This window comes from Micropterus dolomieu, linkage group LG12, assembly GCF_021292245.1.
Source record: "Micropterus dolomieu isolate WLL.071019.BEF.003 ecotype Adirondacks linkage group LG12, ASM2129224v1, whole genome shotgun sequence".
In the NCBI taxonomy this organism is placed as follows: Eukaryota; Metazoa; Chordata; class Actinopteri; order Centrarchiformes; family Centrarchidae; genus Micropterus; species Micropterus dolomieu.
Window position 1 is genome coordinate 6784806 of NC_060161.1, and position 21347 is coordinate 6806152.

At 39.3% G+C, this 21347-nt stretch overlaps 1 protein-coding gene across 1 annotated transcript in view; it reads left to right on the plus strand.

Annotated features, from left to right (window-relative positions):
* The first annotated feature begins 450 nt into the window (after nt 1-450).
* nat16 (N-acetyltransferase 16) overlaps nt 451-21347 on the plus strand; it is a 30026-nt gene continuing 9129 nt past the window's right edge. Inside the window, exon 1 of the mRNA XM_046064653.1 lies at nt 451-670. The gene's annotated coding sequence lies outside the window, so the exon portion shown is untranslated. The remainder of the gene's footprint in view (nt 671-21347) is intronic.

Below are 21347 nucleotides of genomic sequence, written 5' to 3' on the forward strand. Positions count from 1 at the left end.
CATGTAGCCTAATCATCAAACGCTACAAATAGCTCTCAGTCTAACATAGCTAACAAACCATTTGAGAGAAACAGCCTGCATTCCAAGTCTTTAAAGCAGCTGTATGCCTTTGAGAGGTTTAAAAATACACCAAGTGAACATTTTTAGTTTTCAGGTCAGAAAAGGGCTGTGTTTTTTTCCTAAATCAATACCGCTCTTCAAAGAGGATCTTGTTTGTAGTAGGTAAGTGTGTTGTCCTTTAGTTTATTTTAGTGGGCTCCTTCTGATGGCATTTTGACGCATATTCACAGAAAAAAGACAGAAATTAGGTGTGCTACTAAACTGCTCGTCGTGCTCCTTGGAAGTCTCTACACGTCCCTTTGATACTGACACGCACCCGCACACGCACACACACACACACACACGCACACACACAGAAGAGGGGGAGGGCTGCGGTGAAGCTGAGCCGCTCCAGTGGGTCCAGTACGAAGGCTTGACGTAGAGAACTGGATGGGGCGGGGCTTGGAGTTCGTGCTTAGTCTCCAGTGGATCGCCGACAGAGCCGGGTCTGTCCGCCTTTCATTCATCGCCGGAACTGTGCAGCTCGTGCATCAGCCGCGGTACCGTCTCCCATCCTGTCTCCTCCGACCAGCGACACCACCAAGGACACCACCGCCGGCCATCGTCCGCGGTAAGACCCGCAGAGCAGACGGCGGAGAGCTGCTGCCGGTTAGATAACACATGGCTCAGCGCTGTCCCATAGGTTGGCTGAAGGAAAATTACCAGCCTATAACATCCCTATATGGGCCATAGCGCGCATGCAGTGTTCAGAGGTGCTCAGTAGGCCTGCTGGGTTTATTGTGACGTATCGGATTTTATGGTATTGTTTGATTTTAATCTCCACTGGTATTGTGTAATATTCTTAAACGTGTTGTAGGGTTCTGACTGATGACAGGATGGTGACCTTGTCAGATTATTTACGGGCTTTTTCATCGTCTTCGCTCGGTTATCACGGTGGTACCACAAATGACGACACACACCGCTGCTATGTAGTTTAAACCCCGAGAAATCCTTACAGCATCATGCATGTTCTTGTTAGAGGTGCTTTCTCCGTCTTTACCATTTGAACACATTGCTAAAGATATAATGCCTAATAACATGCCATTAGGGTCGTTATGGATATGTTCAAATTAGTCCAGTTCATCCATCCTGTCGGCTGAGCCGATCCTGTGGACAGCCAAATGAAAGACGAGAACATGCGCAAACTCATTTAACTCCAACTGCATTTAAAACATCTCCTTTAGGTAATAATACATACATACATGTACATATTCTTGCTGTGTGTACATTTGGAAGCATGTTATTCAGTGGCAGGTGATGATGATGATGATGATGATGATGATGATGCAGTCTTTAGCTATTAATGATATTTTCAGTCAGGCTCATCCCAATTCAGATGTGGGGTCGGAACCTATTTATTGGAATCTATCATGTTCGCATGCCACAAATCACAGCTGTGACTAACACTGATTCATCTAGGGCTGTAATGGTTAGTCCAGCAAGCAATTAGTCAGTGACTAAAATTTGATAAAGAGAATGAATCGGCAGCTATTTTAATAATTGATTGATCATTCAAGTCATCTTTCATGGAAATCTATCATATAAGCATTAGATAGCAGCAGATAGATGTGAGTATGTTTTGCCTTTCGCTGTTTAATATCAGAGTGAAGGAGATGTGTTTGGATTTTGGCTGTTCTCTGGAAGAAAACAGCCCCTTGGACACATTTTCCTCAATTTTCTGACATTTCATTAACAAAAAAACAAAACAAGACTTACTGATAATCAAAATAATGATGATTTAAGATTTCATTTATGAGATATCTCTAAAGCGTCTGAAGCTAGTGAAAATATCCCTTTTGACAACATTATTAGTGTTGTTGACGCATTTGGTTGATTTTGTTGAGGATGTTTTTATGTTAAAGAGGCTGGAGCATCATTTCAAGGTTCTCTTTTTCAAACTAGTCAGCCAGAAACACCAGAACCCAATCCAGAACATCCAAGATGTTGGTATTTTGCAGGATAGGAGACCTTTTGATATGAAAACATTTCGGTGCTACCAAATTCAGGCTGTTGTTGCTTTATTTTCTGATCATTGATTAAGTCTCGAATGGGTTCACTGTTTCAAACTCTAGTCAACACACATTGTAATTCAATGCACTAACCAATCAGCATGTATCTCTGAGATGTTTTGATGCTGTCAAATGTTTGAGGCTGAATATAATACAATTTTGGACAAAACAACATAAACACCCAGCTATTGATGGCAGATAAGGATGAGGTCTGCAGCCACTTGCAATAAGGCAATGTCTTCAATGTTCTCCTTTGTTAACCAGTCAGCCAGACAGCAGGGTTTAACTTATGCCCCATCCTGTGATCCAGAACCTCCCAGATTGGGATTAATATCTATGTAGTTGGATTTGGCATTTCCTCTTGCTATTATAAAAACAAGATTTTCTGCTCTGTCAGTTAGTTATTTCCCATTGACTGCAGATACTGGCATAGGAGCCTGTCAGTATAGTCAGAGCCCAAATAGATCAACAGGATGTCTACAGTAGTAGTAAGGGCACCAGTATTTCCTAGGAGAGTTGTGTCACTGATCCTTATGGGCTCTGACCTCCAGGGATTATTCTAATATATTCTGCCTCCTTGTGTAATTTGGAATAACATTTAAAGTTTAGAAAGTGGTAATTAATCTGAGGCAATGCTCCTAGTAGACATGATCACTGAGCAGTGTAGCTGCCAGTAAGGGGCACACTGGGTAGAAAACAAGGTCATATTTGTGTAGTATACCGATATTGATATCACCAATGGCATCCTAGATAAAACAAAATGAAAATTAAAGTCCTCGTTTCTATTCTTTCTATCTGTACCAGGGTTGTGCCGGGAGGTCAGTGTGTGTTGCCATATTCCCCTGAATAAAACAGTTTATCTTCTGTACATTTTTTGAATTTCTGAAACTCTGCGTTGTCAGCTCAAACTCTGTTGCCACCATCAGCTGTAGTTAATTCAGACAACACAACAAACACAAACACCCTATGGCAGGTGAAGAGGAGGATGCAGTCGGCAGCTATCTCAGATGTTTCTATATTTAGAGCTCTCTTTTAAAAACCAGTCAGCTAAAGACAGGGCTTAATTACTACATCTTGCAGAAACATGATTCTGAATGTCCCACACTGGGATTGATAGCTGTAGATGATATAAATATAACTGAAATGAGAGTTACCATATTTACCAGTTTTCAACTTGAATACTGTTCCTTTTATCATCCAATCACAGCATGGAACAAAATTTGCTGTTTGCAGTGCTGTGAATGCATCCATAGGCTGAGCTGTGCTTTTCACTTAATGCTTACATTAGCATGCTATGCTAGTATGAACATGGTATAATGCTTACAGTTAGCATGTTAACAATTATTGGCAATTGTTGATAATTGAAACATGATGATGTTTTAGCATGCAACATTTAACACATCAACATGCTTTGTTCTATATAACATTCAGTATGCTGATTAATGTGTTCCTAATTAATAAACTCTTTGTATATTTGGGATATTAATTTTAAAATGCTTAAATTTCACATGTAAAATGTTGCATAATAATGTTAACATGTGTACAGTTTAGGGGTCGACCAAGAATCGGTCTGGCCGATTATCGGCACAGATATTCAGCATTTTTCCAATAACCTGCATGGTCATTTTAAAAACAGTTAGCCGATATAATTAATTAATAAAAAAAAGGGCTCCTTTGGCTCTGATGCAGCCGCCTCTCTCTGTCTGCTCGAGCCCACAGAGTGTTGAGTACAATGTCACTGTCATCCACCGCAGCTGTGTTTTGGTTTTACACAAGCACATGTGCTAGCTCGGCTCATAGCTAGTAATAAACAAGCTAAATCTCTCTGTCCGTAGTCTGTTTAGCTGAGATGCTACGTACCGTAAAATTGAGCAAATCCTTGTACACTCAGCTGCTTGTTGAAAGAAACCAGCTCCTCTCTACAGCAGCAGTAGAGGGAGGAGGAGGACTGAAACTGACTGGTTTCTTCTTTCTAAACTTCACTCAATACTTTCACGTCAGGAATATTGTTTATTTTACATGTTCTATTTGTTTCCAGTGAGATGCTGATTTCATATTGTTACTTTGCTGCAGTAAACTTTACTTTTGTTGCTGCTCTGAAAACAGTTAGTTATAATAAAATATTAAATTTGATTACTGTAACTTATTCTTTTTTAAATAACATTTTTAAAAGGCAATTATTTAGTAATGAAAAACCAATAAGAGTATGGATAAAGAACAGAACCAATAATTGCATCAATAAATAGTATAAATAAAATCCTAACAATATAAAATAAATACAATATCAATGGCAGCCGGTAAAGACAAAGTTGATGATAGTTTATCACTCATAGTTAACAAGTCCATCTCTGGGATGGATCTCTAATTCATTTCATTTACTATTTATAAAGATTAAACATGACAATTAACCTTAATCTTGTTATTTTTAACAAAGTTTTGTGTTGGAGTTATTCTAAATTTTGACACCAAGATTGTATGTTGGTTCAACGTATCAGTCATCGGTCTAATTGGTTACTAATAATTGGGACTGGCCCGGAAAAAAGCAGATCGGTCGATCCCTAATACAGTTTGGTAACATGCAAACATTAAGCATGTGAACTTAATGTCAAAGGTACAGCTGAAAATGACTAGGAATTTGTGACACTCCTGTATGAAGTGCTGGACAAGTGGACATTCTGACCCCCTGCTGGTGCAAGATGACATCAGGGGATCACCACAGTCATTAGGATTCATGTTTTAGGGACCATGAACAGTCATGCCAGTCCAACCAGCAGTTGTTTGTAGTCTGAGTGTGACCAGCCCACTAACAGCGCTGTCCTTAGAGCCACTCCACTCCTAATGGCCAGTAATGCACACAGGGATCCACAGTAGAAATATTAGCAGTAGTAGCACCTAGACATATGTTTTTATGTTGCATGTATGGACTTCATACTAAGCTTTACTACATTTCCACTGAAATGTTTCTGCAGAACGAGAATCTAGAATCATAGACAGTTTCACCTTACACTAAGAAGGTAATTAGATATATAAGACTCATGTGAAGTTAATAGACATGGGCCCTATCCAATTTCTTCTTCTGTAACCCTATCCCTCGTCTCAGAGTGCTTGTGATTGGGTAATGGCCCTTTGGAATGGAACTACAAGGGCCAGGGGGGAATCTGTAACTATGAATTGGAATGCCAGTAGCTCTCATGGACAACAGAAACTACTGTAGGTGCCAGAGTTATGTTTAGACTACATTTGTACACATTTTAGCCATTCCTCAGCCACGGTTGCAATGCATTTTGGGAAAATACTTCTCTCACTTGATTTGACTATGCATGTGGAAATGCTCCATTTGGTGGACCATCTGGACACTAAACAATCACTACCCCTTCATCCCAAATAGAACTAGGACACACTACACTACACGAGAGTGCACAAAATGGAAGAAATGTAAAACATACGTGTTTCATTGATAATCATCTCTATAGAAGAGTGTCTAGATACAATACAGGACTTCCAGATATTTGCCTCATTTTTCTTAACATAGAACGAGAATATTTTGTTGTTAATATGACATGATGTAACATTAACGCACATGCATTATAATCGGTTTGTTGCATGTATGTTTGGTTTTAGTTTGGATGTAGGCTGTAAAAGTCATTTGGGAGGCATAGTGTCTGTAGTTGGAATGGCAACAACCATGAACACATTCTAGAGACTTAAAGCTGTATTAATGAATTATTTAGTAAGCATTTGTCTATTAACACATCCAGCAGCCACAGAGCTACATTAGCCATTTGTCATGTTTCTAAGATTACACTCGCCACCTCCCTGATGGGAAACACAATTTAACCAAGAAATGTACACCGGGCCAAGCCTTTTACAGCCCTCCAAATAAACTTTACTTTTACATAAATCATTTAAAACCCATAAATTAGCCCCCATCATTAGCTATTGTAGGCTTAAATAGATGTTTTTCTAGTCTAGGAGTCATGATTCTAAACATTTTAGGACTTTAGCTAATGACTGTTTTAGTAATCGAGTATTATACAGATTATTTTATCGACTCATTGAGTTGTCAGATAAGAAATACTTTTGCCTGGTGCCCCCAGTATCGGGATCAGCTATGTAACTCGTATCACTGTAACTTTACAGCCCAAACTCACGGACAAACCAGTCGGAGAACAATAATAACAAACGCATTTACAGCTAAGAGTTGCCTTATCTTAAATAGCAATCATGGCATTTACATTAAATGCTAACGTTAACATTATCCCTCTCTCCCCTTTGCAATAGGTGCTATCAAATCACGCTGTCTTCACTTGTCTACAGCGTAAGCGCATTGTGCGACAGTAATAATCATCCTTGCAAAACAGTGCGCTGTGTATTTATATAGATTAAACAAGCATCTATGCTTTTTAGTAATCGAGTTATTTAAATTTCTCAATGAATCATTTCAGCCCTAAAACAATTACAGACAAGTTTGAAACAATCTCACATATGTGTTTGTGCTTTGGGAAGTTACAGTATGAGGCTCTACTGTTAGCACGACGATACCTCTAAACTGCTGGACGACACAAGTTGAAAGAACTGGCCTTCGAGTTTTCACTATGAAATGACATTGATGGCTCTGACCTCATGTGGCTGAGCTTATCCTCTCCCTAGGCTCAACTTACCCACGATGAGGGGTAAGGCGCTATGGGAAAGTCATATCTTGAAAAGAGTTTATTTTAGATCCGAAGTGATTATTCCCAGGGATGCACCACATCCTGAAATATATGCACATATTATAACTGGAGACATTATAGCCGTGTCCTCACTTTAAAGACGTCTCAAGTAAAAACTGGCTCAGCTCACCCCGCTCTCCCCTAGATAGCTGCACATAAGGACCTACATCTGGGGCAAGTTGCTCACTGACCAAATTAGCTGCATTACCCGCACATGCAGAATCAAATCCAAGTTGAAAAATACAGACTTTTCAAAAATTGTCCTTTTATCTTTGGTCTCCACCAACTCCAGAGAAAAAATATCTGACTCTTTAGCTGCTAAATGCTCCACTGTATTCACCAGCTAGTTGTGTTTTTCCTAAAACCAGCTGCTGCTGGAAATGAGGCTAAAGGCCAGAGCCACTCCTTTCACCTTAGCCATTTGATCCGTTGTTAATACAAAACTATTGATTAGTGTAGTGATAGGACATGTGTGGTGGTTTTGAAGTGGCCCTCGTCCTACACATCGTCATCCTCATCATCATCATACACATACTGTTACTTATATGCCTGTTTCTTTTGCACGGTGACTCACAAAAAAAACTTTCTGTTGTCATGCAAGCTCTTATAGCTGCTGGAGAGAGAGTCAGTGAGAGAGAGAGAGAGAGAGAGAGAGAGAGAGAAAGGTTTGGATGTGATCTGATGTCTTTTGACAGTTTGGTATTTGGAATTGAAAGCGTGGAGGCATTATTGTATTAATCATGGAAGGGAGAGAAAAAATAGCAAAGCACAACATGGACATCCTATTCTCTCCACTTTTGTCAACACATATACTCACTCGACCCAGTCTCGCTGTCTCTCCCCATGCAGACAGGGACAGGATACCTACAGTGGATGTCTACGCAAACAGAGAATGGGACATGGTTCTGTACATACGTGTATGTATGTGTGTAGTTAGTTGTGTGTGTTGTCATGCAAGTTCTAAAGTCTGGAGTCTTCAGTGATAAAAGCATGATAATTTGTTGAATTTTGCTGTTATAATGGCAGTCTGATTCTTCCATGTCGTTGGCTCCTGCTGCTATGCCAACTATCTTTAAACATAAAGACTCAACCACGCCTATGCTGTTGTCATATGTGGTCATGTTACCCCTTATATGCCTCTTGCATCTGTTTCCGGTACCTACCTTGGTGTATGTCACATGATTGTTGCTTAGCTGTGAAATCTTGCTGTGGATGGTTTGATCTGCAGCTGATGAACCTAAATATATACAGTTGCAGGAAAAGGTATGTGAATCCTTTGGAATTAACTGAATTTCTGCATAAACTGGTCATGAAATGGGATCTGATCTTCATCTAAGTCACAACAATAGATAAACACAGTCTTCTTAAACTAATACCACACAAACCTGGGTTATGTATGTTAATATTGAACATAGTGTAAACATTCACTGTGCACGGTGGAAAAAGTATGTGAACCCCTAGGCTAATGACTTCTCCAAAAGCTAATTATAGTCAGAAGTCAGCAAACCTGGAATCCAATCAATGAGACGAGATTGGAGGTGTTGGTTAGAGCTGCCCTGCCCTATGAAAAACACACACCAATTTTATTTTTGCTCTTCTCATGAAGCGTTGCCTGATGTGAACCATGCCTCCAACAAAAGAGCTCTCAGAAGACCTAAGATTGAGAATTATTGTCTTGCATAAAGCTGGAAAGGGTTACAGAAGTATCTCTAAAAGTGTTGATGCTCATCAGTCCGCGGTAAGACAAATTGTCTATAAATGGAAAACGTTCCGCAGTGTTGCTACTCTCACTAGAAGTGGCCGTCCTGCAAAGATGACTGCACGAGTGCTCAATGAGGTTAAGAAGAATCCTTGCGTGTCAGCTGAAGACTTACAGAAATCCCTGGAACATGCTAACATCCATGTTGACGACTATACGATACATCAAACATTGAACAAGAATGGAGTTCATTATTTGCTGCATGTCTGGAGTTTGAAAAAGAGCACCAGGACTCTATGCTAACCTTTTTCCCAAGAAGCACATGTGAAAAAATTTAGGAGCACCGTGAAAAATGTTCAAGTAACACTGAGTTTAACAAAGTATTTATTATATATATATTTATACTACATGTTTGCTCCTTCTCTTTGTGTTCAACTATGGCGTGAAACCATTAGAAGACTATGGAAGTGGAGACCCTGATATAAGTACACTTGGCATTGGCACTTTTGTCGGTGCTTTATAAAATATTGAAACAGATGTTTTGAAAAATTGAGATTGAAAACAGCTTTTCAAACACTGATCACTCATCACAAAAGTATTTGAACCAGGTACAGATTCATTATACACCAGCTGCACCCAAAGAACCCACACCACGCCTAATGTAAACAAGATTACTGAACAGTATTACAATAACTTTCGTAAAACAGAACAAGGGGAAGGTGTTACTCTCAGGAGGAAGCTAGAAGCAGCACATGATTTGATCATGTTACCCCTTATATGCCTCTTGCATCTGTTTCCGGTACCTACCTTGGTGTATGTCACATGATTGTTGCTTAGCTGTGAAGTTTGATCTGCAGCTGATGAACCTAAATATATACAGTTGCAGGAAAAAGTATGTGAATCCTTAGGAATTATCTGGAGTTGGTGGAGACCAAAGATGAAAGGACAATTTTTGAGTCTGTATTTTTCAACTTGGATTTTATTCTGCATGTGCGGGTTATGCAGCTAATTTGGTCAGTCGGCAACTTGCCCTCATTTGATCTACCTCCGACAGACAGCTTAGGCACTTTTATTTTGTAGGCAGCAACATAACGAAAACAACAGGGTGCAGGATGAGAAATGTATGGCAGAAGTTAGCAGACAGAGAGCGATGGACTTCACATGACAGTATTCACAACTTGGATTAATTTTTATGAAAAGCTGTTTTGATTCTTTTGTTCGGTGGACCCTTCCAGACTGAAGGAGTAAAAAAAATAAAGGAACGAACACATTTAGACTTAAGCGCTTCAAAGGGCTTTTTTCTCCTCTCATCTACCATGCAGGTTACACTGGTAAATCTATAAGAATTAGACTTTGGGGCTCATGGTTTCTGTTAAATGAACTGAACGATTGAATTGTGGAGAATCTAACCGATCTAACGATGTGTAGCATGTCCATACTGACAGATTGATCAGTTTAAACATTAATATTTGTATTCATGATCGGAGCAGCGTAGAAGCAGCTAAACAAAAAAGTTGTTGTTCCCAGTTTTGAATGCTGAAGATGATGCAAATGAATGTGAAAACACACTCATGTCTTAAAGGTACAAAGGTGTAAGACTACTGTCCACCTTTTGAATTCATACTTCAAAAATATAGGGACTGCACATTGCATATCAGGTCAAAACTGCTGCTAACTGCCAGTTAGCTCAGTTAGCCGTGCAGCTAACTTAGCGGCCCTAATAGCTGACTGAGTCACCAGACCCCAAGCCGGGTGGGCTAGCTACTAAACTGGGCTCAGCAGACTCCCAGTGAATCAACACAGCCTATGTTTTAAAAATAAAATCTGGCCATATCTTACGCATTGTACCTTTTTAAAGGACCAGTTTGTAGGATTTATTTGCATCTATTGCATTGACGCTAATGCATTATAACCAACTGATAACCCTTCCCCTACGGTCACTGCTAAACTCACCAAAAATCTTCTCTTCTCTGTTTGATTTGTCCGTTTTGGGCTACTGTAGAAACATGGCGGTGCAACATGGCAGACTCTTTGGAAGTACCCACTACTGTAGATATATTAGTTAATGGAAATGGTAACGGAAATTCTTCTTATTTTCAGGTGATTATACACAAATTTAAAAAATATATATACAAGACTACTAATACATTATATTCCATTTCTGCCAGTATTACTGCCAATAGGCCTATCCCCCTAAATCTTAAACACTGGTCCTTGATGATGAAGGACCAGATTTGAACTTGTTGAGCTGCGATTACTTGGTGTGTAAAGACAATCTTGCTTGACAACACACTCAAAACACTTTTTTAGCCAGTTGGCTATGGTTGTGCCACTCATGTCTTCCCACAACATTGGAGTCACAGAGGCAAGCACCTGCTTTTGGATGCAAAAGCAATCTATCCACTGTACAATGAAAGAGATTAGAATACATTTCCCAAGTTGTAATTGGGCATGGCAACTCTACATCCTTATAAAAACCAAGAGTGTAAGGCATGAAGCAAAATTAGTCAATTTTATAAATAGAAATTTCTTAAATAGGATTAAATAATCACCGCCCATATTTTACTCTTTTGTGACTACTCTTCCGTCATGTCACTTATTCTTAGCCTACTCGTTTGCTAGCTAATCACATAGCTGCTTTGAAGTACAAACCTTTATGGCATATTTCAATAATCAAAAACGGATGTTGGCATTCCCACAGTATTAAAGATAAAAACTAAAATAAGTAAAGTGTGAGGGTCTCATTCAAGCAGCTCCAATGAAGAAAAAAGTTTTCTGTTTGTCATTCATTAAAGATATTTCACACATAGCTAGAGTTAATTCTTCCATCCATTGATATGGAACATTTACATCTATGAAGAAAGTGCTTACCTGACAAAATCAGGTTGTTCATTAGAAAATCCAAATTTTCTAGTTCATAAGTACTCCAGCTTTAATCAACATCACATTTAGAGGGTGAAGCAATCCTATCATTAGATTGAAGCCAGCGCTGAAACAAAAGCCAAAATTCCAAAAGAGATTCACACTGAATGAAATTCTGTTCTACAGTCTCAATATCCCTCTTACAAAAACCACACGAGTTGTTATTCCAATTAAATCTTTCAAGTAAAAAGTCTTTGGATGAATAAATCATTCAAAATGTTAAACGTCACTATTTTGGCGTTGTTTCCCTATTTTCCTTGCCTTCGTCACTGTTTTTCTGAACAACGCATTTTCTTTTCAGCTGATTAGGGTGTTATTGTGTTTTTAATAAACCTATTAGTAAACTGCTTGCTACTTAAGTTAATTACAGAGTGGCCTAATTTCAGATACAATGTTAGAGTACACCAAAAGCTGCTGAATCATTGTTTTGAGGGGAACTGGAATGGCTTTATTGTATTCTCTAATTGGGCAGATTAAATATATCACAAAAAATATCCATGTCTACATGTGAAAAATAATAAAACAAGATCTACAATAGCGATAGGCTAATGTATTTCATAAGGTTGATATTTAAACTCTGCATGTAGTTAGTTAAACGAAGCCACATCAGAAACATCAATTCTGAGTAAAGGTTGCGGACAGAGGTGAATCTAACAGGCTAGGCTATGAAAACATAGCTTAGCAGGCTTTAACTCCGCACATTACGAATGCAGCACAAGCTGGGCAAGTTTAATGGATTGGCTTTGTAGTGCTTAATTTTTGTTTGCAAGTGCTTCACAAAGAAAGAATCTGCCACAAGAGGTGAATGATGGTTAACGTTAGCTAGCTATGAACTGCAGAAAAAATTGTTATTCACTGTGCCACTCAAGTTGCTACCAGCAACTTTTTTTCCTAGCGTGTTACTCAATGACGTTGTGAACCAAGAATGCGAAAATTGGAGAAAAAGTGGCGGAGCGTTGTTCTGTAGTGCTCCAGCAGCGCTGCTCTAGGTCTGCGTCTCCTCAGTAAAGAGAAAATGGTGAATGGTCTGTACTGTAGAGTGCCTTTCTAGTCTTCCAACAACTCAAAGCGCTTTTACACTACGTCACATTCACCCAATCACACAAACCACCTACGACCATCTAAAGTTTAGGAGAATTTTAGACAGAGCCCCAACAACGAGGTAACGTTACTCTGCAATCTCTTGTCAAGATGGCAGCAAGATGGCAACGCAAATCCTGTTTCCTTTCTGCACATGCTATATCAGGATGATCAGCACGAGGAGCGTGTTTCCGTTAGTAGTAGTCACTTAAAATTTATTCTTTAAATGTTTCTTCATCAACCCCATGTTGATGACTCGTTTTAAAATATGCCACTCTTATCATTATTCTAATGAGCTTTTTGTGTCGTCTTTCTCAGGATGATGATTGAATGAAATATTTCATTATTAATGAGAGATTTATTTGATATTTATTTTGAATAAATTAATTGTTTATATTAATAAAGTAATACAACAAAAATCTTTAGAAAAGTCAATGAATTAGTTGCTAACTGAAAAAATCATTTTTGGGTGCATCCTTAGAAATAAAATGGACTTTATTGATCCCTCACTGGGGGGAGTTCACCAACACAACACAACAGATAAGAAAATACACATTAAATAAAAATGTTGTTATTGAAGTGGAATGTTGCACAGGCCACAGCCAGAGGCAGTGGCACAGGACAAAATATATACAGCAGTGTAGTTAACTGTGTCATTTTGTCTGACATTTCTTTTGAAAAAGCAGGATTAGGATCTCTCAGATAGTAAGACCCTCCAGAACATTCCAACAACAATTCCAAATAGTTTTAGCTTGTTTTACTGTTATACTGTTATATTTTTTGTTTTCCATCTCGCTTATTTCTTTATTCTTCTACATTTCCTGCAGGGCTCCCACATGCTCATGCAGGGATATGGCTTTTGATTGAATATCTTTTGTTATCGTGCAGAATTTTTGCAGAAAGTGTCGTCATGCAGACCGTTGAGAACAGATGTATGAATCTCTCTTTCAGTAGTGCATGTGACTTTTCAGGGAGTGTTACACATACACAACACTCAAACATGCACACATTGTGTGTCGCACTGAAGGGACCTTGGAGATTAATGACTGAATAGGTGCTGCAGTGCAGAGGGGAGGCCAGGGGAGGAGGATGAGAGAGGGAAGGGAAGGGAGAGATAGATTTAGGAGAGCAGGAGTGAAGCAGGGTGGGTGGGTGGTATGGAGGAGGGTTAGGGCTAAAATAGAAGGAGGTGGACGAGAATGTTGTCGGCCTGAACAGTTTTATTTTTTTCCAGATAGGCCTTACTCGTGATGAACTACTGCAAAGTCAAATAGCTCTGTGTGTGTGTGTGTGTGTGCGACCTGAGTGATGCATTGCCTTGCTCACTCTCGATCCCTGAAGCTGGACAGAAGTGACACAGGAAAACAAAACACAAAGCCCTCATTTCTGCTGTCCCCTCACCTCTCCCTTCCACTGTTTCATCATATTTATTACACCCGCAGCTGTCCGTGGGTGTAATGACACACACGTAATCCCCGCCCATCCCCCACACACATCCTCTCCTCCCTGTGACACTCATTCATTTTACAGCGGGGGCAGTTTGGGCCACTAGCAGACACTGTGTTTCCATGCACCTGTCTTAGGGGAGAATAAAGATTTTGTAAATGTCATGCAAACATAAATCCCAATCAAAATGGAAGATATATTAATATATAAGATATTCTATATTTTACTGTAAACAAATCCCATTTGCAGAACCAAACCAACAATGAATTGATTCTACAACACATGTTGTGCGTGTATCCAAAGCCTGATATATTTCCTTCCTCTGAGCCATTGAGCTCTATTGTTGTCCAAAAACTGTTAAAACCCATCATTGAGCCTCATTGCTGTACAGGGTGACATGTTCCTTCATTAATATGCACCGTAGTGTGGTCTGACTCAGTCCCACATACATGTCCTGCTGTGTTTGTAGGTAATTACCAAGCCAAAAGAAACTACAGATTTGTGAATATAGCCTAACCATTAGTAACTGTGGGTATCTGAGGCTAATAGCCATAATGATAACTGAAACTTTAAAAAGTCAGATAATGATAAATTGTCTGATATTTCTTGCCTTACAACATCTCCAACATTATATAAAGAAGCAGTATTTTAAATTATTGTGACCAAAATACTGTATGTAGTGAGTGGGGTTTTTTGGGTTTTTTTTTTACAGTTGAAGGAACCGTTAATTTATTGGCTTTCTAGGCTAGAGCGTGGACAAAACCAGGTTAGCTTTTTCCAGTGTTTGTGCTAAGCTAAGCTAAATGGCTGCTTGCTGTAATTTCAAATTAAATGGGTGCATATAGCGGAGTTTCCACCAAAAGTAGTCCCCGGATCTCTTTTCAAGGAACTAAAAGGTTCCTTCAGCCCACTGTTGTGTGCATTTCCACCGTGATCTAAAGACCTGCGAAGATTAGGCAAATTAACCAGCTGACGTAGGCCTATACGCCGTACAAAGCGATCCACAGGCATCATTATTTAGTAACCACTATCCATGAGCAAAATTTATAAATGAACATCAGATTTAAGTGGAACTGACTAAAGTACCCTAGTACCCTAAAAAAGACCCTAGAACATAATTTAGACCCTGATTCCTTCGGTGGAAATGCAGTGAGTTCCTGCAGATGTTCCTAGTTCCGGGGCATAGTTCCTTTGGTCGAAATGCAGCTTATGATTAATTCTTTGTGTAACTCTCTGCTCGAAAGGGAATGAATGTATTTCCCCAAAATCTCAAACTATTCATTCAAGTAGAGTTGACAGTAGAGCTGGACAGAGAAAGAATATTATGTGTTCAGTGTGTGTTGTTGTTTGTTTGTTTGTTTGTTCAAGAACAAATGGACTTGGGGAGTCCCTCAGACGATTATGGCCCCAAACATACAGTGAAAGCTGCTCACCTGGTGCATATCCCAAAAACGTATATCTTCTCTGTTAGTTTTATATTTAAGTCTATGGCACATCCTGGCTGAGCTGGGCCAACCACCCACCCACATGGATAGGACAGAAACGATATCTTGAAACAACTCTTAGTAGTGTTTATATATCAGCTTCAGTTGTGTGTTATGCTCAGGGCATTTATTTTGTAATGTGTTTGTTCTTTTTGTAATAGATGAATGGCAGTACAGTAAGTATTTTTGGGCCCAGTGGTATTAAATGACCTGCAGTTTTGGCTTGTCACGATGAGCTAACTGACTGCATGTAAACCAACAACAACAGAAATCTGTGCACTGAAGCACACCTTAATCAAATAATCTGCTCAAATCTGATTTCCCTAAGAGATCTGGTAACACAGGGGTCGCCAACTAAGTTTGGCGTCCGGACAGTTTTTTTTTAAACCATTAGATGACGGGCCACATCACAACAATCAGAGTGCCCGGTTAGCTTAGTCCAAAGAGTGCAAGCCTCTCCTTTGGCAGGTTGTGTGGTCAGTACCCACACACAAATATATTTTCTCTCCCTCTTCAACAATTTAATTATGAAGAGACCGTTTCACATGCTCACAATAAAGAATGTGCTGGAGTGTATGCGTTCCACATCCAGCAACTTATGGATGCATCCCCACGCAGAGGAAATTCCTTCGCATCTCATTCAGGGGAATCCAATTTCATGTTTTCTGACTGCTCAGAATTTTTAAATAAAGTAAAAACTTTTCATTCAACTCAAAGTAAAGCAAACAGTGTAGGGACAAATATATTAATATATATATAAGGCCGGTCAAATATATATAAAACAAATTATAAAAATAATGATTTTTGTTGGCATTTTTTATTACTGAAAGGAAAGCAGGTAGGAATTTAAGCCGTTCAGTGTGTCAGAGCTGACCACGTAATGGGCTGTTTAGCCTGATGTTTGCCATGCACTTTTCAGATTTTATCTTTCAAATGAGAGCAGAGGAAATGCCCGACTAACAGAGTAGATCTGTATGCTGTAGCAGAAAACATAATTCTTGCTGCCTACTGCAGTGCACTCAGGGTCCAGGTTGAAATATACTTGAGTAAGTGTAAGTGTTTTTGTGACAGCTGACTCCACTGTAAATGAAATACTACACATTAATAATCACATCAGTGCTCAGATCAGTAAGTCACTATGTGTAGAATGTTGTTGTCCAGTCACATCAAATCTGATGATTAGATTTTTTTATGCTACAAACATTAAATAAGGGAAATCTACTAACACACCGTGCAGTGCAGAAATCATAAACAACAGTACTGCCAGCTTTCCTCCTGTGGTAAAACATCCTGTCAAAAGCTCATCACAGGATTGCAGCTCACAAGAAAGCAACTGCAGCAACTGGTAAGCCTATACTACCCTACGCTGAATTATGCATACTGACTCAGATAATGCATTACTCATGACCAGTGCTACATTATACAGGTAGCGGTCTCAAACTCTTAAGCACATTTGCTGGAGTGATTCAGTGCTTGGAGAAAGTAATGCTTCTAATACTGGGGTAATGCTTCCTCTGATGCCTGTTGACGGACCATAGAGCTCTTGCCAAGGTAAGGGCAATATGAGTAAATTGTAGGATTTTAATTTTGTTTGGTAGTTGATTACAGTCAAATGTCATTATTTAGCTCAATATATATTTCTTCGTTTCTTTTCTAGGAAAAAACACCCCTTTCACCCCGGCTGACGACAGAGACTATCTGCTTTTCCCTTCAAGAATTGAATCTGGTGACATGGATGTAATGGCATTGTGTAAAGAGCTGTGAATGAGCATTAAAAACATTGTACATTAAACAGCAACACTGTGCTCTAAAAATAAAAATTAACAATGGATGGTTTTTGAGTCTTTTATGTTATTTGGTTCAACCGGTAATGTGGAAACATTTCTTCCTAACCATCTTCATTATCATATTATCATCATCAGAGGGATGGGGGGTTGTTGCATAATTTCCATGTATTATGCACTGCACAGGCAGTAATTATTTACTTTGTGTGATCTGGGAAGAAACAATACATATAAGTATGCTTCGCAACACAATAATTGGGCTCCCAGCTGTTGTCCTCGGAATGGTGGAAGAAGCCATTGCCATCAGTGTTGATGTCCACTGTTACCAAGGAGATGACCCTTGGGGTTTCTTTTAAACAGCTGTATTAAGGCCTGGTCACACTAGCATTTGAAACAGCGTTGTACGACGAAATCCATTCATTCCAATGTAATAGCCACGATTAGTGGACTCAATTGAAGGGATGAAGTAAATCTAAATATTCAGCTTGAGTCCAGCTTTGGTGAACTTTGAACTGCTGCTGACCATCAGCAAGCCATCTTGATAGTGCTGACCTACGAGGGGACATAAAGCGATAGAGTCCAAAATGGACATAGATATAAGCTTATTAGCACATATACTTTTATTTAGCCCTCAGCTTTTGGAGCATAACAGTCTCCAGCTGAGTGTTAGGAGACAAATGTTACTTATAAGCCTTTGGAATAAACTGTGTGAACTTATTGTCCTGTCTGCGACTGAGCTAACGCGTTTGCTAACTATGCTCAGTAGAGTTTTTCCCCCCTCCCTACAAACGTTTCATTGAAATGATGTACAGCCCTGAGAACAAAATACAAGGAGGGATGAGCTTGGATTACTATTGTGACTGAAGCCTATTTCACTGAGGATCTGAGAGCTGTGGGTAAATTCAGGTCATCTAGCTACCACCAAATGTAATGTTCTGCATAAAACACCACTTTAGTGTTGATGCTGGGATCGATTTTGAGGTTTACCAAAGCTCATTCACTCCCGCTTGACGTTTTGATACGCTGTGTTTGATACGCTCTGTAACTCCGTAATTACACAAGGGGGCAGTTTGAAATTTACAGCAAACAAAGAGGGACAAAAAAGAAGGAAAAACACAATCAAAACAAATCTGAACAATAATAATTTTACTGATCCTGCAGAAGCCACAGACAGACTTGTGGGATATAGAATGCCAGCTACCATGGAGACCATTGAAACACTGGATATTCGGGTCAAGAGAAGATAAAGAAAATCTGACATGGGGATCTTCCCATTGGCTTATTGTGAGACGTCCTAAATGTTGAATTGGTTGTTTTCCACTATGACCCACGTCTGTCTGATAGTGTCATTTTGTAGTCTGATCCCGACAATCCTGGTTGTTTGGTGCAGGGGTAGTGGGGTGAAGCTTGGTAGTACTACCAGTTAAAAGTTAAAAGAAAGGTCAAATCTGGCACATAATGACTTTCATTTTAAGTATACTAAGTCCAGCCTCAAATTTACATACATGCAAAAATATTTTTTCCATCATAGACTATTATAGATAGTGGACTATTTGTGCAGTGACAATAACGCATATGAAAGAGCATTACATACATCTATTACTATGTCAGATTACTGAGGAGTTTATTGGACAGTATCCCTTTAAGTAATTGATTACATCTCTCATGAACCAGGCTTCTGCTAAAGCCCAAATGTTTCTCTAAAAACCATGCAAAATAAAGTTTCTAAGTTGTCGATGCCATTTATGTTTGTGCTTCCCACATTAATTTTATTTGAAGCTGCTGTGGCATTCAAATGGCATTTAACTTAAAGACGTGATATGTCAGTAAATTACATGCAGGGCATTTTAAAATCCATTTCTAATTCTTTAGGTAAGTTTATTAGACTTTATTTCAGCAGCAGGGACTCTCCAAACTCTGACCTATAACAGCCTGCTGCAGAATGTGACCCAGTATTGGTTGACATGCCTCTCTCAACATAGTAGCTATTGATTTTTAGATGGTACATTAAGGCCAGTTTCACTGGGGTTTTAATATATAAATATTGACTGCATATTGTTATATCTGCACTAGGTTTCTTAAAATGGTTAGTTGTAGCACTTATAAAGGAAACTCTTAAGAAAAAATATTTTGGTGGAGGGTCAGGTTAAGCCCACTGGTGTCTATTTGTTATCTCTAATTTAAGCATTCACAAACAAATAAATCTGTGAAAAAATGTGTTCACATAGATCTTATAGTGTATATGTAAATAATTAAATAAAACTTCCTACTCAATACTATTTGATACCCTAAAACTAATCCACATTTTGTAATACAGATAAAATCCCCATGTTGTAAATGAAAAATCATAGGATTGTCAATCATTGTAAGTCACAGTGCCACAAAGTTTTGAGGAAACAACATCTAATTGAGCAATTCATGGAAAACATGGAGTTTCATGCTATTCAAGATTAAAATGAAATAAACTTCTGTTTTTGCACAAATCTATTTACAGTATGGGTCACCTCTCGGAGGAGACTCTTTCAGTACCAATTAATCTAAAGGTTGCCATTAACCATGACCTCTATCTTTAAAATGTCGGCCTATGGAGTCCAACCATTGTAGGTCAAGTATAGTGTTTCGCACAGTTGTATTATTTTGATGGCAACGAGCACAGAGTGATGATTGACAGATTTACCAACTAATCATTTTCTGGTGCCTGTGTGTCAATGGTTTGTTTCATGTATAGGCGGGGCTGCACGGGAAAAATGACATGGAGCCTGCTATCGCGCAACAGAGTGCTATGCTTATGTGTTTGCGTCAGCACGGAGCCTACTGGCATGAAGCACTGGAGCCAAGGATCTACCCAGGAGACATGAATGATTTTGGTGTCCATGTTCTCATCACTTGACCAACGGGATAATCTACTGAAGACATGGTGTGTTCCTTTGAGTTTTGTATTATTCAGGTGCTAAAGAGACCTGTTCTTTTCAGTGTGATGGTACTATCTGTTCTGTGTGGAGGTGGGGGTAGAACTGGCAGCATACTCCAAATAAATCAAATAAGGAATGTATGCCACATTGGACTTTGATCGCCAGTGTGTAATGGCTATAATACCAGTCAACCTGTCTTTGCGTGCTGAGTTTTGCTCTTTATGATAAATGAGCTAAACAATCTGGAGTTACAGTATATAATTCCTGTAATGCTACCTCTTGAGGTTTTCCTACAATTTGGTGGAGAATGCGGACATTGCCAAAACTCAGTCATCAATCATACATTGAAGATTCTTAGCTCTTCTTTGTGGTCATTGTTGGTACCATTTTGTGCCAGGCGTGTAGTAGTAGGGGAGCTTTAGGTTACTGCAGTAGTCTCATCCAGCCCTCCTGCCACAAATATGCAACAAACCTTAATCTTACCTTTGTCAAAACAGCATGTGTAGCAAGTTATAACCACAAGCTTTAACTGATGGTAATCCCGACTGCTGTCATATGAGCAAAATGCAGAATGCTTAACTTTTCGTAGTGCTGATATATGAACAACTTTGTTGACACACTTGTTCCCCTTGACTTGTTGGTCAATTCATCAACAAAGTCATGTAGTTGAGTACGATTTTGTGTGTGCGCGTGTTCCAAAGTTTTCACTTCCATTGTCTTTCCACAACTCTAAAGCTCCCCCATCTGGCATGGTCATCAATAAATGACTAGACCCCAATCTGCAGTGACACTGGCATTTACTTGCTGTGGCGCATTTGATGGAAGTTCAGTCTTTGCAAATGTGCCAAATTCCATTTTGTATGGAGTACACTGCCAGCGGAAGAGAGCAAGGAAGCAGGAGCATGAGAGAGTGAATATGAGAAGAGTTAATCAATGAGTGAGTGAGAGAGAGCGAGAGACAGAAACACAAAAACAAAAACAGCATCGCTCTCATTGGCAGGACCGACTACCCAGCCGAGCCTGGCACCTCATCTCGTCAAAGCATGATGGAAAAATACCAGTGTCCACAGTGTGTACTTGTGTGTGTCTGCTTTGACCAGACAGTGTTTTCACTACAAATGCCCTTACAGCTCACATGGCCCATTGATAGATATTGGAACATGTCTAGCATTTCTGTGTTAGCTTCTACAAACCAACAAC